This window comes from Podarcis erhardii, assembly GCF_964252035.2.
Source record: "Podarcis erhardii genome assembly, chromosome: 14".
In the NCBI taxonomy this organism is placed as follows: Eukaryota; Metazoa; Chordata; class Lepidosauria; order Squamata; family Lacertidae; genus Podarcis; species Podarcis erhardii.
The window spans coordinates 26,418,876-26,435,528 of NC_138503.1; the positions used below are offsets into that span (position 1 = coordinate 26,418,876).

General features: G+C 43.3%; 1 protein-coding gene and 1 pseudogene across 8 annotated transcripts in view; one reads left to right on the top strand and one right to left on the bottom strand.

Annotated features, from left to right (window-relative positions):
- The window catches only part of MEGF11 (multiple EGF like domains 11), a 345,349-nt gene that overhangs the window by 185,626 nt on the left and 143,070 nt on the right, over nucleotides 1–16,653 (bottom strand). The window lies entirely within an intron of this gene.
- On the top strand, nucleotides 11,930–12,528 carry LOC309328883 (ribonuclease P protein subunit p21 pseudogene; annotated as a pseudogene). Its single transcript has one exon. The product of its transcript is annotated as a ribonuclease P protein subunit p21 pseudogene (transcript).

Genomic DNA, 16,653 nt, shown 5'->3' on the forward strand with positions numbered 1-16,653 from the left:
CACTAATAACCTCAAGACTAGAGGACTGCAATGTGCTCCGTGTGGAGCAACCAGGCTGTTTTACAGCTATTATGGATTAGAATGTGATCACTGGTGTGACATAAAGAGAGCATATAACACTTTGCTGCCAATTTGCTTCCAGTGCAGGTTTAGAGTTTTGCAGTACGCATTTACAACCCTAAACAACTTGGGATCCGTCTATCTGAAAGAGCACCTGCTCCCCTGTAGACCCAGCTGCTCACTGAGATCTGCCGACAAGGCCCTCTTTGTGGTATCATCACCAGCAAGTGGTGTTCCATCTTTTATTCACCCACAAGTGATCTTTAACATTATTGGCAAACTGTACTAGCTTTCAGCTGCATACTTACAAAGTACTTGTTCACACAGTATCAGTGATGCTGCTTATACACACAAGCACCAGATTGGATCATATATGCATTACTGTTTTGTTCTGATTTATTGGGTTTATTTTGTTTTATAATTTTATATTATATTCCGCTATAGTCCCCCCCCCCAATGGACCGGAATATAAATAATTTAGAATATATATATATTCTATATATATATATATATATATATATATATATATATATTTAATGACCTCTGGTTCCAAGACACAAACATGGGTTCTACCAAGCTACGATCATCAAACTGTGAAGGCTTTAGGTTTTAAACCTGGAAAAATAGATTTTGTAGGATTTCAAAACCCACAAAAAACTGTGGGAGAAAACGACAGCGGCTGCATCATACATAACACTAAGCAATGGTTTGCTTGAACCATGGTTTGTTCAACAATTCATGATTTTTTTGTTTATTTGTTATAATGTATCTTGGGAAAGGAATAAAATTACATATAGTAAATGGAATACAAAAAAATCAGCACAAAATAAATTTTAGTACAGTATTGCCTTTGTCATGCTGTGGAACACTTTTCCAACAGAGATTCAACAGGCATCCTTGCTTTTGGCTTTAAGGCATCATTTGAAAGCTTATTTTTATGCCAATAGGCCTATGCAGTTATTTACATTTTTTTCTTGAGTAACCAGTAATTTCATGATTGTTCTGTACTGCTTTTAAACGTTTATTTATATGTTGCTATACACCACCCTGATGTTTCGTGAGAGGGGGTGTTATGAAAATATTTGTTATGAATGAATGAATGAATGAATAAATAAATAAATAAATAAATAAATAAATATAGTCTGTCGCCTAAAGTGGATTTCACTGTTGTTTCAGATTTTTTTTTCCATCCAGGTACACCAAGGTCAGACAACCCGAGCCTGAATGCAGTCTGGAGGACAAGAGCTAATGACTTGGAGAGAGCAGCCATGCCTTTTTGTGTGTGAAAATAAACAACCAGGGAGCCAATGGCAAAGGAAATTCCCCCTCTGGCCACATCCTTTCCCGAAAATGGGTTTCAGTTCAGTGGCCACCTAATGGCAGCCAACCTTAGTTTTCATGCTGGGAGGCAACAGGCGAAACTAAACTCTTACCGACTCCCATTGCCTTCTGCTGCATGCCTGCATAAGGGCCATCAGGGCAGAGGGAAGAACGAGGAGGATGCATTTAACCACAGAGCCTAGAGCTTGCCGATTGGAAGGTCAGTGGTTTGAATCCCCGTGATGGGGTGAGCTCCCATTGCTCGGTCCCTGCACTTGCCCAACTAGCAGTTCGAAAGCAGGTCAGAGTGCAAGTAGATAAATAGGTACCACTCCAGCGGGAAGATAAACGGCATTTCCGTGCACTGCTGTGGTTTGCCAGAAGTGGCTTAGTCATGCTGGCCACATGACCCGGAAGCTGTACGCCGGCTCCCTCGGCTAATAAAGCGAGATGAGCGCCACAACCCCAGAGTCATCTGCGACTGGACCTTTCAGGGGTCCCATTACCTTTCTTTCAGGCAGTTTAGAAGTGGAAGCCACAGCACTTCTAGAGTTCCACACACATCCTTCCCCAGTAGTCAGAGACTGTAGCTGGGCTGGCGATGGCTGCCTGCCCAGCAATTACATCCTGGGTCCCACAAAGTGTGAGCATACGTATGCATCCCCTTGGTTGAAGCAAGAAGATGGAGAAGTCATAGGGGACTGACTGCTTCCTGCTCCCAAACTACTCTGCCCATTCTTCCTTGCTACCAATTATACCTGGAATCCTCCCACAACAGTACGTGCCCCTTCCTATTATCCTTTCCTTCCCTAAAAAGGCAGCCAACATTGTAGACCTGGCTCCCTCAACCTCAGCCCTCCAGATGTTTTGAGACTACAATTCCCATCATCCCAGACCACTGGTCCTGCTAGCTAGGGATCATGGGAATTGTAAGCCAAAAACATCTGGAGGGCTGAGGTTGAGGAAGCCTGTTGTAGACCAAAAGGAAACAATGCAATCATTGCAACCCACAACCAATTAAATAAAAAGTCTCCCATTCAGGAACCCCATGTGGACAACACTGTGTTCTTTCAAACCAGAAAAGCAATCCAAGCATTATGGCGTTTCCCAATCCCTTCTCTAGTATCTCTGCATCCTGATATCCCCAAGGGGAGAACGTAAACCCCTAAAGCAGAGCCATAGGTCAGGGGTGTCCCTAAAGGTGCTCATTAATTGCTGCAAGGGGAGCCCCAGTCACTGGAGGATTTTAAAGATAAGCTGCATAGGCACTTAAGTGCCAGAGATTGCTTCACAGCTAATCAGTCTTGCCTCCATGTGAAGAGGTGGAGGTGGGAGAGCAGAGGTGACACAAACTCCCAGGAGTTCTGGGCTAATGACTGCAAAGATGCCACCAGGGACAAATTAAACCTTCAGTGGAAGATAATCTAATACACACTCACCACATCCTAATTTTTGCTTTCTAAAGGAAGTAGTAAAGAAACTCACAGAGGGGCATAAAGAGAGAGTGGGGAAAACCTCAAGATCTGTGGAAGGGTTATGGGCAGATTTTAATGAATTGCTGACCCAGTGGGAGCCCATTCAATCACCTGGTAGGATGGCAATGGATGAAGGAAAACACAAGGGATATATTGGATCCCCCATCACTCTGTTTAGGCGTAGCACAGGTGGGTGTCTGATATGCTAGCCAGCTGAGGCATTGCCTCACAGGATACGACAGTTCCTACTGCCTCACCTTAGCGGGTCTGGCCTGATTAGCTGTCTGGGTGGGAGACTGTGAAGCAGCAGCAGATGAGTGGTATATCTAAATTGAATTAGACCACTAAACGGCAACAGTTAAGATACGCATTGGTGTGAAATCAACCAGCACCATCAGAATTACACAGTGAGGATTGGGAAATTCCAGAGAGAGCATCTATGCTCAGCCATGCTGCAGGTAATACAGACTAATGGCACAGCGGGCCAAGAAATCTGTGTGCATTGATTGTCTCCCCAAATGAGACCGTCATTCTGCAAATCTCTTTCAGTTAGGCATAGGCAAATCTGTCAGTTTCTCTCAGTTTCCCAATGGTAAATTTATTTATACCAGGCAAAGGGCCTTCTCGGTAGTAGCACCCGCCCTGTGGAACGCCCTCCCACCAGATGTCAAAGAGAAAAACAACTACCAGACTTTTAGAAGACATCTGAAGGCAGCCCTGTTTAGGGAAGCTTTTAGTGTTTAACAGACCATTGCATTTTAATATTTTGTTGGAAGCTGCCCAGAGTGGCTGGGGTAGAAATAATAAATTATTATAATATTATTATTTCTCCACATTTCTTTTTTTCCCTTTTTCAATAAAAAAAGGCCTCATGAAATTTCAGCAGCATCTTAGCAGTAATGATTGCTAATATACACATTTTTGCAAAACAATTTCCCTTGGTATAATGCACTTTTGTAATTTTCACCATTATTTGCATTTTTAAGTACACTTTGCCCCAGTAGATACCCTTTTATACTGGAGAACTGCATTGTGAATTTTGAAGGATAGCTGTGTTTAGCTACACACATTGCTTTGGAAAGTGTGCATTAGGTAGGTTTTCCTTTTAAAAGTAAACTGAATCTAGTTTCTCCCCCATTCCTAATTCCAATTCATCTAGGCTGCGCCATCAGCTCTTTTCCCTTCCCAAGAGACCCCAATAAAAAGAAGGCACAATATATAACAATTGCAACAAATGAAAATTTCTTTCACTGCTGAAAGGTTAGCAGATTTCAAAAGTTAATCATCACCAGCAAATTAGGAAGCATGCACTGACCCTTCCTTTAATCTTCAAAGAAGAACAAGGACCCTACAATTCCAAAGCTTTGCCATGATATCCCGAATAAACAGTCTCCTGCTTTGTGTTGGTGTTCCATCATTGCCGGAAATTAAGCCATGTTCCTAAGGAGGTACTGCATTAGTCACAAAGATATCTCCCCCCCCCCTGCACCCCAGCCACTATAACAGTTTATTAATAGATGCTTGAAATGATCCCAAGTCTGTAGGAAGAATCATCACTTACTGATGTTTTCTGTTCTTGTCTGGAAGTGGAGCAGTAACAAATGGATATTGGTGATAAACCATAAGTATTAAAGTGGAAGTATTAAAAGAAAAAAGGTTAACAGGAGCAAAGAAATGACACTGTTTAAATGAACAATGGATGAGAGGTTTGCTGGATACAATGGGCTTTGCCAAGAATCAAATGCATTTTTATGCTAAGAGAAGTCAGGATTTCTTTATTGCATTTCCCCCGCCCCCACCCACAGAACAGAAATAAAAAATGCAATGAGGATAACTTTAATTCTGTTGAAAGACGAGATGTTGGGTAGAGTAGCCAAAAAGTTACCCTTGGATTCAACAAACATTAGCACTGCTGCTAAGGGCAAAGTACACAGGGCTGTACCTAAGTTCTACTCAGGGTAAAACCAGACCCGAATTAGGCATGTCCATTAATTTCAGAGGGTCTATTCTGGTTATGACTAGCATTAGATACAGGGCACAATCTACAGCCAGATGCTCCATAGGAAGGAAAAGGAATGTAAGCACGTAAGAAGAGCCTGCTGGAAACAGGTGAATGGCCCATCCAGTCCAGCATGCTGTTATCACAGTGGCCAACCAGACAATCTGAGCACAAGAGCTCTCTCCCCTCCCATAGTTTCCAGCGACTGGTATCCAGAAACATTGCTGCCTCCAGCCGTGGTTGCAGAGCATAGCCACCATTGCTAGTAGTCACTAGTAGCCTTGTATTTGATGAATCTGACTAATCCTCTTTTAAAGCCACACAATCAATCAATCAATCAATCAATCAATCAATCAAAGTTGGTGGCCCTCATTGTCTCCTGTATGTGCTGCATGAAGAAATCTTTCTTCTATCTACCCTGAATCTTCCAACATTTAAGCTTCATTGCATGTCCATGTGTTCTAGTGTTATGAGAGAGGCAGAAAGGGTTTCCCACCCACTTTGTCTGTGGCATGTGTAGTTTTATAAGCTTCTATGACATCTGGGCTGATAGAACTGCTGAGCTAACTCTGACCAGAGTCCCCTTCCCTTTCCTAATTTTAACAAAGAAGTCTTTAGATTCGTACCAACACCCCTACACCCAGGAGAAAATGTAGATTTTTTTCCTGCTGTATAACAAGCAATGCTTCCCCTTGCCTTTTGCTCCTCTTCTGACACATGAACCTGGCTTCAAATCAGTGAAGGGTTTCCTATTTATTTATTTATTTATTTTAAAAAGTCTTTTGGCACTTAGCATATTGAACTGGCCAAATTTTTACTGCCATATTTCAGCCAAGCAATTCCTTCTTGTTGTTAACTTGAAACCCTGCCCTTGGAGAGGGAGATAGTATCACAATCAGATCAAGACAAAATAAAAAAATTCCTTCCAGTAGCACCTTAAAGACCAAGTAAGTTAGTTCTAGGTATGAGCTTTCGTGTGCATGCACACTTCTTCAGATACACTGAAACAGAAGTCACCAGACCCTTCTATATAGTGAGAAGGTGGGGAGGCGTATTACAGAGAAGGGTGGTGGGAATGGGTGATTGGCAGATAGCTGTGATGAGCCTGTTGACGACTCTTAACGACTGCAATAGGTCAGATCAAGAGTTTGCCCATCAACACTCTGCACAGCCAGCTTCTATGGAAAACAGGAAGGACCAGTTGCCCCAAACATGGATTTCCTTTGGGAAATCTCTTTGTCCAGACAAAAAGCAGTGAGCGCCAATCCAGAACAGGTTCAGCACTTGTGATAGGTTTGTTCTCAAAACAGCCCTAGACCCTAAACTTCATACCTTATGCACACTCAAAGCTCATGTAAGTCAATGTTCTCCAGGTGCAGACATCCATAATGGATGCAGAATTCATGCTGGGGAAGATTCTCTGACTGAGGGTAGTTGGAGTCATCCCACAAGGGAGCAAGCTGAGCAGACATATCTCACTGGGAAGCTCTAGAGGAATTAAACCATAAACACAACCTTACTCCATACAATACTTTGCTTAGTGAGTAGAATGCCATTATTCTGAGTATCCTTATGCAAACAGAGAGATACCGATGTGTTCCAAATTACGCCACACAAATGCATAGCAGGGAACCACACTCCTGGTTACAATTATAAAATCCTTTGAGGCATCCCATATTAGAAAGACAGGAGAGATCACCAGTTGAGAACATTCCCAACCATATAGCCTGTTTTGCCCATCCTCTTGTCCACTTCTCTGCAAAACTTCTATGTTTTGGAAAAACACAGTAGGGTACCACCATTTGACTCAGTTTGCAATTGTTAAAGCTATCAGTGTATCTGACTTGTGTCAAAATAATAAACGCATTGTAGATTTCCCATGGAAATCACTAAGGAGTGTATAAGCCAGGGATGCAGCAATATCATGCTATTTGTGGGCAATTTGTCTCCCTTGTAACAGACCAAATCAAAAGTAAAAATGATATGGCAGTTCTTCCTGAACTGTAATAGAGATAAATTGGAAGGGTGGCATCTGGGGATGATTTCTAAAAATGCAGGCAGTTTGTTGTCTTCCTCCCAAACGCAGATGAAGAGCCTTCCTTGATTCATAAAAGGCAGCTTGTTCTGATACATTCAAGCTGAGAAATTAGATTAATAGATTAAAATGTCATTTTGATGGTTGAAGAAGGTGCCCAGGATTAAACAGCCAACAGATTTTGAAGTTATTGTTTTTAACATAAGTGCTTGGGGAAACGGCAAGGGGGAAGCACCATTTTAGAGGATGCATTCCCCCTGGATAGTTTTTACCCATGAGCAAATCAACTTGAGCTAGAACTCCTATGACTGATGGACAGGGAGAGCAATCCAAGATATTGGATGCCTGTATAAATTGTACTGGGGTAAATTATGCTGGGGTAACTTACCCCTACTACCTTCAGGAGCTGCTGCCAGCTGAGCTGGTTTGAACCTTCCAGTAGGAAAACAAGCCTTGAAAGCAGAGTTTGACTGACACCACACTTTTTGCCAATGTAACATCTGCTGGGTTGCTAGGTCACATGGCCAAGCTAAATGGGAGTAAGTCTCCCCTTGCTCTATCCCTGCCACATGCTCACCACTCCCACAGAACACCCTTTTTTCAGGACTTACCCCAGCCTTTGGTCAGTCAACTTCAGCTGAGCACATGCTGAGCTGGGATGGAGGACTTATACCAGCTTATCTCTGGCTGAGGCAGACTGAGGGACTTCACTCAACACAGCCCTGTGTGAACCCAGTCTCAGCCAGCTCAGCCTGTTCCAAATTCTGCTCATCCTGGTGGATCTTGGGTTTGGGTTGCTCCCTAAGATTACTTTAATCATGCCAGCAAAGCTATTTCATCTTGGAACATGTGCTCATAAAAGCAAGCCTTTTCTAAGCATTCAACCAAAGCATAGGAGGACAAAAAGCTCTTGCACACTGGACTAACCTTTTCATCGAGCTATCCACCATAACCTCAACATCTCGTTCCTGCTCAGGCAGAACCAATTAAAACCCTTTAAGTGTATATATGAAGCTGGGATCTTTTGCCCCAGTGGGCATCGTTTTATGCCTGCCACATTTGCAGTTTTAATGCTCATTCTCCGAGTTTTTGGGAGAGATCCTTGTTGGAGTTCCTTGCAATCCGTTTGTCTGTCTGTCTGCCTGTCTGCCTGCCTGCCTGTTTGTTTTAACCATCCTGGACAATTTGGTGTCATCAGCAAATTTGGTCACCTTACTGTTCACTCCTAACTCCAGCTCATTTATAAGCAAGTTAAAAATCACACATCCTCAAAGCAGATCCTCTCCTTACTTGCCTCCATTATGAGAACTGTCCATTTATTCCTATACTTTAGCCATATGAGGACCTATCTTCTTTGCTTATTACTGCTAAGCTTACTCAGGAGTCTTTGGTAGATCACATTCAATCAAACAGGCTTAGAAGCGCCTTGCAGACTTCTGTGCTAAACATATGATGTCTGGGAGTGGAAGGGGTGGAGCCAGTTTGCACAGGAAAACTGCTAGTACAGAAATGTTCCTAGATCTCTACACACTCTTGTCCTTGCATGTCTGAAGGGAGCTGTGTGTGTATTGCTGGGGGTAGGTGGGTAAATATTCCATTATTGGACCAAATACATTCACTTAAGGTGGGGGGTGGCTCATTCATGCCTCTCCCTCCCCCATCAACATAAGGGATGCAGCTGGTACTCAGAGAAACTGCGAACTACCACATTATTCTACCCCCCTCCCTGCTTTTGGGGAGGCAGGAAGACAATATGATCAATGCTAGCTCTTACCCAAATCAATCTTGCAGCTGCTCCCGTGTTGCCTTCTCATGATGCATATAATGTATAAATTCTCTAAATCTATTCCTGCGCTATTGCCAGCAGCCTGTAAGTCAAGTAAACAAGAATAATAGCAGATATAATGGCATTGTTTATGGGGGGAATAAAAAAACCCCCAAAACATGCCCATCCTGTAGTTCATAAATCTATTTTAAAAATTGCATCCTACAGTTCATAAGGGACTTCTAATTTACTCCTTTCCAGCATTGCACAGCTGATGCAGAACCAAATTAAATCTGCAAAATGGAGGTTTTAAAGAAGCTCAGTGCAGTTGAGAAAAAAGTTCCATACTTATAAACAGTCTTAGAGAAAATGTGGGTTTTGCTCAATCCATTTACAGGATGAATTCAAACTTCATTTACAACTCGCATTTCACTGTTTTTGAAATACACCCTGCAGGGGCCAGCCCCTTCCACCTTTGAGATGTGGATGCATCCGTGCATCTTGAATGTATGTATGAACACACTTTGTGTGAGTCATACTCCCCACACTACCCTCACAACAACAGCAGCAGCAGCAGCAGCAGAGAACCTTAGAAGAGAGGTTTGAGTGGAGGAAGATCCGGAAATGAGCCATTTTTGAAGAAATGCTCAAGAAGAGAGGATACCAACATACAGAAGAACATGCATGATCAGGCTAATGGCCTCTGTCTCACAGGGGGCAGCCAGAAGCCCACAAGAGGGACCTAAGCCACCCTTGCCTCTTGTGGGAATTAATTCCACCATGCGCTGTATGAAGTAGTGCTTTCTTTTGCCTGCCCTGAATCATAGAACTGAAGAGTTGGAAGGGATCCTTAAGGTCATCTAGCCCAACTACCCTGCAATGCAGGAATCTCAACTAAAGCATCCATGACAGATGGCCATCCAACCTCTGCTTAAAAGCCTCCAAGGAAGGAGAGTCCACAATCTCCCAAGGGAGACCATTCCACTGTCAAACAGACCTTACTGTCAAAAAGTTCTTCCTGATGTTTAGTCGGAATCTCCTTCCTTGTAATTTGAAGCCATTGGTTCGAGTCCTACCCTCCAAAACAGGAGAAAACAAGCTTGCTCCTTCTTCCATGTGACAGCCTTTGAGATATTTCCAACATTCAGCTTCACTGGATGCCCCCAAATTCTAGTATTAATGAGAGAAAAACTTATCCCTACCTACTCCCCCCCCCAAACCATGCCTAATTTTACACACCTCTGTCATGCCACCTCTTGGTTGCCTTTTGTCTAAACTAAAAAGGATACAGTTTGGTAGCAACAGTCACAAGGACGGCACTGTTGAAAGATTCGGTACACTGATGGCCACCAAGTTGGATGGCTTAGGTCCTTCCTGCTTGTGGCCTTCTTGTTAAGGCATCTGGCTGGCTACTGTGAGAAGATGAAGTGAACTACATGAGCAATTAGTCTGATCATGTAGGCTCTTTGTATGTTCTTATCCCCTCTTCCTGGGCATTTCTTCAAAAATGTCTTGTTTCTGGGTCTTCCTCCACTCGTCTCTTTCACCCAAGCTTGTCCTAAGGATCTCTGCTGCTGCTGCTGCTGCTGCTGCTGGGTAGAGTTTGGGACTACAGTTCCCATCAGGCTGTGCTTTCTGGGCCTCATGAGAGTTGCAGTTCAAAACACCTGGAGTGCAACAGGTTCAAAAAGGCTAACTTATACTGAGGTGAAACCAGGGTTCTACTGGGACATGTGGGAAATGTATTAATCCAAAGAGAGTGTGGCGACTGGATCTAGAAGTGAATATTAAGACATGGGCCACATTAATCATTTGCAGCGACATGCTCTATGGCTCTCCTTCAAAGCAAGAAAATCGTAGAACCTGAAGTTAACTCCAAACATCTTCTAGTCTGAACAGACATCCATTACACCTAAAATGCCTCTGACATTTTAATCCAATCTTACTCTGAAAACTGAGTCAAGAAGATCTGCATGCTCTCTTTTTGATATTTGGGCCCTACCTGCAATTCCAACTAGGAAAGTTTATTCTAATATTTAAGATTACTGTTACCCTTACTGTGGACATAAATCTGGCTTGCATGTATCTATGTTAGTCATTTCTAGAATACCAACTGCCAGAAAGGAAGAATGAACTCTCCCTTCTTCTTCTTTTTTTAACCATTCCCAACCTGATCACCTTGATAGATACTCTCACTCATCGCAGCTAAATTGTTGACAGACCTGGCATAAACAATGCACAATTTCCTTACCTCTTAAAACTTTCTTTTCGATATTAAATGTGTCTTCTCTTTTTCATCCTTTACTTGTAACCATGTTTTTAAGGCCCTCTTGCATATCATCCTGTCCTCCATTTTTAAATTTATATACTTTTAAAAATTGTAAGCATTTTCAGGCATCCTACCCTGAGGGAAACCTTCCTCTGCCAAAGAACTCCTAGGTTCCAACCTGTCACTGCTAGGACTGCCATATTTCAAACAGTGAAAATCTGTTCACCAAACTTTTTGGCCAAAGTTGTTGAGCTCTTTTGGCAAAATCGCCATTTTTGAGCTATTTTTATGGAAAATCAGCGAAAACGACACTGCCAACATGGGCTGCCATATGTCCAGATTTTCCCGGACTTTTTAAACCGATTTTTGCCCAGACACTGCTGCTGTCTGCAGTATTCCAGATATGTCTGGGAAATCCCAGATGTATGGCAATCCTAGACTACAATCCCAAGGGAAAGGCCTGGCATCAGTTGTCCATCCACAGGTGACCTCTTGCCTGGACTACTGCAGTGGACTCTACTCAGGGCTGGCCTTGAAGACGGTCTGTTAGTTGCAGCTGGTCCAAATGCAGAAAGTAGACTGGTGAGCGGAGCAGTCTGATGGGACCATATCCACCAGTCCTGAAAGCATGCTTACTGTCAGCTCCTAGGCCCAAGTCAAAGTGTTAGTACTGGCATGCAAATCTGTAAATGTTTTTAGATGCTCTTATTTGCTTTAAATGTTTTAAATATGTTTCATTTTATTTTTCATTTTTTATTGTTTTTACTGTTTTTTACTGGTATTACACCATTCCACTTTGCAATGGCTTTACATGTTTTAAAAATGCAGTATTCCTTATCTGTTAAAAGTTGCATTTTCTATTTCTTGCAACCTTGCCTTGAGACCTGATGGTGGATAGCAGTGAATACATCTTATAACATATCCTATTATTATTATTATTATTATTATTATTATTATTACTACTACTACTACTGTTTACATGTCAATAACTAAATACTAGGTCACCCATGATAAAGGACAAAGAAGCATTTCAGAGGCTCAGTTTCCTCTACCAGGCAGCACATTGCGTCCTTCAGCAGAACCCAGAGAACCAGGAACTGGCTCGCTTTTATTGCCACATGCAGAAACGGCATCAGCTGGCGGCTCATGTTAAGACAGGATCCATCTGCAAATCTTGCTTCTCCCCTCTCGTCCCTGGAATCAGCTCCACTTTGCGCCAGAGAAAGCACCGTAATCAGCAGTGGACCATTGTGCTGTGGCTTCACCAAGCATTTCCTCAGCAACCCTGACTACAAGTTGTGGTCGGAGCAACCTAAGGCATTGCTGGAGAAGCAGACGCCCCCTAGAGAAGGAGCAAAAGCTTCAGGCCAGACCCCCAGCTCAGTGCAACAGCCCCCCCCCCCAAGTCCTCCTGGGGAGAAAAGGCAACACTACCTGTAAGTTCTGGACCTCACAGCCACCCTGCCTCTGAGGAGACGACAGCAGGCACCAAATCTAAAGGGAAGAACGGGGAACGAACTCTACTCAGGCAGGCAGGCAATTGTGGCTTGGCAGCAAACACATAATCCTCAAGTCGGGGCAGAAGAGTCAAATGTTGTTAATATAAATATTAGGTTGTTTGCTGTCCTGGGCTCCCTGGGAAGGAAAGGTGGGATAGAAAATTGGGCATGCCGATCAGAAGGTCAGCGGTTCGAATCCCCATGACGGGATGGGCTCCCGTTGCTCAGTCCCTGCTCCTGCTAACCTAGCAGTTCGAAAGCACATCAAAGTGAAAGTAGATAAATAGGTACCACTTCAGTGGGAAGGTAAATGGCGTTTCCTTGGCTGCTCTGGTTCACCAGAAGCGGCTTAGTCATGCTGGCCACATGACCTGGAAGCTGTAAGCCGGATCCCTCGGCAAGTAAAGCAAGATGAGCACCGCAACCCCAGAGTCGTCCGCAACTGGACCTAATGGTCAGGGGTTCCTTTTTCTTTACCTTACCAATAATAATGTCTGCCATAGACGCCCTGTTGCACTAAAGTGGATTCTGAACAGAGGGCTGTATACCCAGCATCTTCTGTCTGCTAGTGCAAGGGCTCTTACACTAGTGGACAGGTGAGTTCTAATGTTGCACAACAGAGGAATCCAATGCACCAGCTGCACTAACAGAAACTCAATGTACATCAGACTGCAAAATCTATTGTGCAACAAAGTCACCAGCAACCTGCTTATGCATTTTCTTGTGCATCAACGTTCCACTGGTGCAAAGCATTTTGCCAGCAGAAGAAGTATACTGCCAAGTGAGTTTAACTTGGTGCTACATCAGATATTGTCTATCTTCTGGAACGCATGCAGGGTTTAGATGGAAGTTCTCGCCAGGCCTTGTGTCCTCATGTCCTGCTTCACATTACAAATATTAGGATTCTGTTTCAGCATTTCAGTTCTCGTGATTCTACTCACTGCTGTGCTCCAGCAGTGGCAACCAAGACCCCATTCGTATCAATCCATCTAAAGGCAGAGTGATCCTGCTGCAAAGTGCAAATACATTCAGCACCCTGACATATGGGGCACTCAAAACAGGAAAGGCAGGGCAATTTGCAGTCTGGGACTGCCGCTCACATAAAAGTTCATGTTTTTAAACTCAACTCAGCATTCAATTACCTTACCCTTTCGAAACTGTAGAAGACGGGGGTGTTAATCAAACAGGTAATTTGCAAATGTTTTTCCTCAGTAAATGTCATGCGCAAGTAGATATTTAGAATATAAGGCACAGAAAAATTGCTGCCAGGTAACTTTGTGCTGGCTGTATTTATGTTTGTCTATCTTGAGAAAGAAGGAAAGTAGAGGGGGATGAGGGAGAGAAACAAATCTTGTTTGCATTTTGAAGAGAAGAGGAAAATGTTCCATCTTCTCTGCAAAGCACAGAGTTTCAGCAAACAGACTGAGGCATTGCCACGGGCTCATTTTCACAACACCACTTGTGCTCAGCTAAAATTCCCAGAGTGGTTTGACAATCGATCCCTCTTCTCAAGGAACTCTGGGGATTGTAGCTCTGGAGGGCTGAAATGGGGGGTCTCCTAAATTCGTTTCTGCACCCTTAACAAACTACAACTCCCAGGATTCTTCAGGTGGAAGCCATGGCAGTTCAAAGTGGTATCACAGTGCTTTAAATATATGGTGTGAATGTGGCCTTCCTGACCCAGAGACAATTTAGGTCAGCCAACGCCACGGAGGACAGTGCTTGAAAGGCTCTCATGATTCTTAACCAACCTTCCCCAACCTGGTGCCCTCCAGATATTTTGGACTGCAACTCTCAACAGAAACCAGCAAGCACAGCCCATATGATGCTGAGGCAGATACAAGCTCACTCATCCTGACTGGCATATAATGCTGCAAAATTAGAAGCGTGTCCCATGGTAAGCTTGGGTGATAGGTTGCTCCCGGGTTTAAAGAGGAGGTTGAAGGCTATAGAATGAGCATAATGAGATTGCTAAAAGGCACTAAACTAGTCTTGAAACTGTTGTGGAAGAAAAAGAGGCAATAATAATAATAATAATAATAATAATAATAATAATAATAATAATTTATTATTTATACCCCGCCCATCTGGCTCGGTTTCCCCAGCCACTCTGGGCGGCTTCCAACAGAACACTAAAATACAATAACCTATTAAACATTAAAATCTTCCCTAAACAGGGCTGCCTTCAGATGTCTTCTAAAAGTTTGGTGTTTATTTTTCTCTTTGACATCTGGTGGGAGGGCGTTCCATAGGGCAGGTGCCACTACCGAGAAGGCCCTCTGCCTAGTTCCCTGTAACTTGGCTTCTTATAGCGAGGGAACCGCCAGATGACCCTCGGCACTGGACCTCAGTGTCCAGGCAGTACGATGGAGGTGGAGATGCTCCTTCGGGTATACTGGACTGAGGCCGTTTAGGGCTTTAAAGGTCAGAACCAACACTTTGAATTGTGCTCGGAAACGTACTGGGAGCCAGCGTAGGTCTTTCAAGACCGGTGTTATATGGTCTCGGTGGCCGCTCCCAGTCACCAGTCTAGCTGCCGCATTCTGGATTAGTTGTAGTTTCTGGGTCACCTTCAAAGGTAGCCCCACATAGAGCGTATTGCAGTTGTCCAAGCGAGAGATAACTAGAGCATGCACCACTCCGGCGAGACTTTCTGCAGGCAGGTAGGGTCTCAGCCTGCGTACCATAATAGATGGGTGGGGTGGGGTGGAAGCCATAGCTCAGTGCCAGAACATTTGCTCTGCATGCATATGGCCCCTGGTTCAACCCCTGGTTGGGAATGACCCTCCTTTGACAACCCCTGAGAGTTACTGTGAGTCAGTGTGGACAACAGTGGTCCAAGTGATAGATTCCTATCTTCCAAAAGAACAGATAGACTGTACATCATACTCAACGAACCAGACTGGTTTCTGAACAACACTTTAAAAAAGCTGGCCTAGAAGTATCAAATGGGCTCCACTGATCCAAAATACACTCCCTGATAAAACATAAAGAGGTGTGGGTGATTGTTCTGCCATTGCTCATCCTCTAGCCCCAAAGGCTTAATTAAAAGCGGCCTTTAATTATAAGAGCTAGATGCAGCACCCATAAATCAATACAGAATATATGACCCAGAGGTCTGTCAGAAGCATGCCATTTGATTAGACTTGACGATGGATGGGAACCTCGTAGATGTGAAATGTCCATCCTCTACAAAAACCAAAATGGGGGGGGGGAGAGGGGCGCTTATGGAGCCTCCATGCACAGTGTGTGTTTTTTGTTGTTGTTAAGTTTCATCGCAGCAAAAACACCCAGTGGGTGGGGGGGAAGCAGAGTTGAGTTGTCAAGGGAGATAATTGGTTTTGACAGGCCTACAAGTTAATTCATCGCTGTTTTGCAACTTATTTGGAAATTCTCCCACAGCCACATCCCAAAGGACAGCTTGTAATCACTCGTAAGCTCATATTAGGTGGAGAGTTAAATATCATTAGATCACAGGTACAGCCGGAGCTCAGTAAGAGACTACTAATGTGTTACTCTAACCTTCTCCATTACCTGAAGGACATGGCAGCATCGCAAAGGTTAGGAAGATTATGACTCAAGTTGCAAATTGCTTGTAACTAAGAGAATTAAAGTTGAGGTACATTTCTAGGTAGCCCACAAAATGTTTATGAGGGACGGAAAACGAGGCCTATTTAAAAAGCCATCCTCCTTTTTTTATGCCCCCGCTTTTTAAAGTTCGCTTGCACAAATAGAAAGAAAATTAAATGGAATGAAATAAAGAGAGTTATTAAACCCAACTCGGGATCTGAATTAATAAAAAGCAAAATTAAACTGCCACTCAATATCACCATGTCGATGCTTTATAACCACAGTATATAAAAGAATAGGTAGGTATTTTAAGCCTATATTGTAAAGGCCATATTGTGTGTCAGTTTTATTTCAAAGGAGTTAAATATTAATTGCTCGACAAAAGGAGGGGGAATAAAAATAATGCCAGAACCCAAAATAATTCAATTTTCCACAAGCTTAAAAGGATATTTGCATAATTCCCTTTGCTCAAGCTACATTTAATGAGCTTAATTGAAAGACAACCCTTTGGGCTGATTTTTTTTCCCAGGCAGTACTTAAGAGTAATGTGAGCAAAGGCGTACAGTAAGACTTCAAAGGGCTCCCCTTCCAGTTGCCATTTGCTTTCTTAACCATCAGGTGGACAAGAGCCTCAAGGGGGATTCAGAAGGTTGTCAAGGTG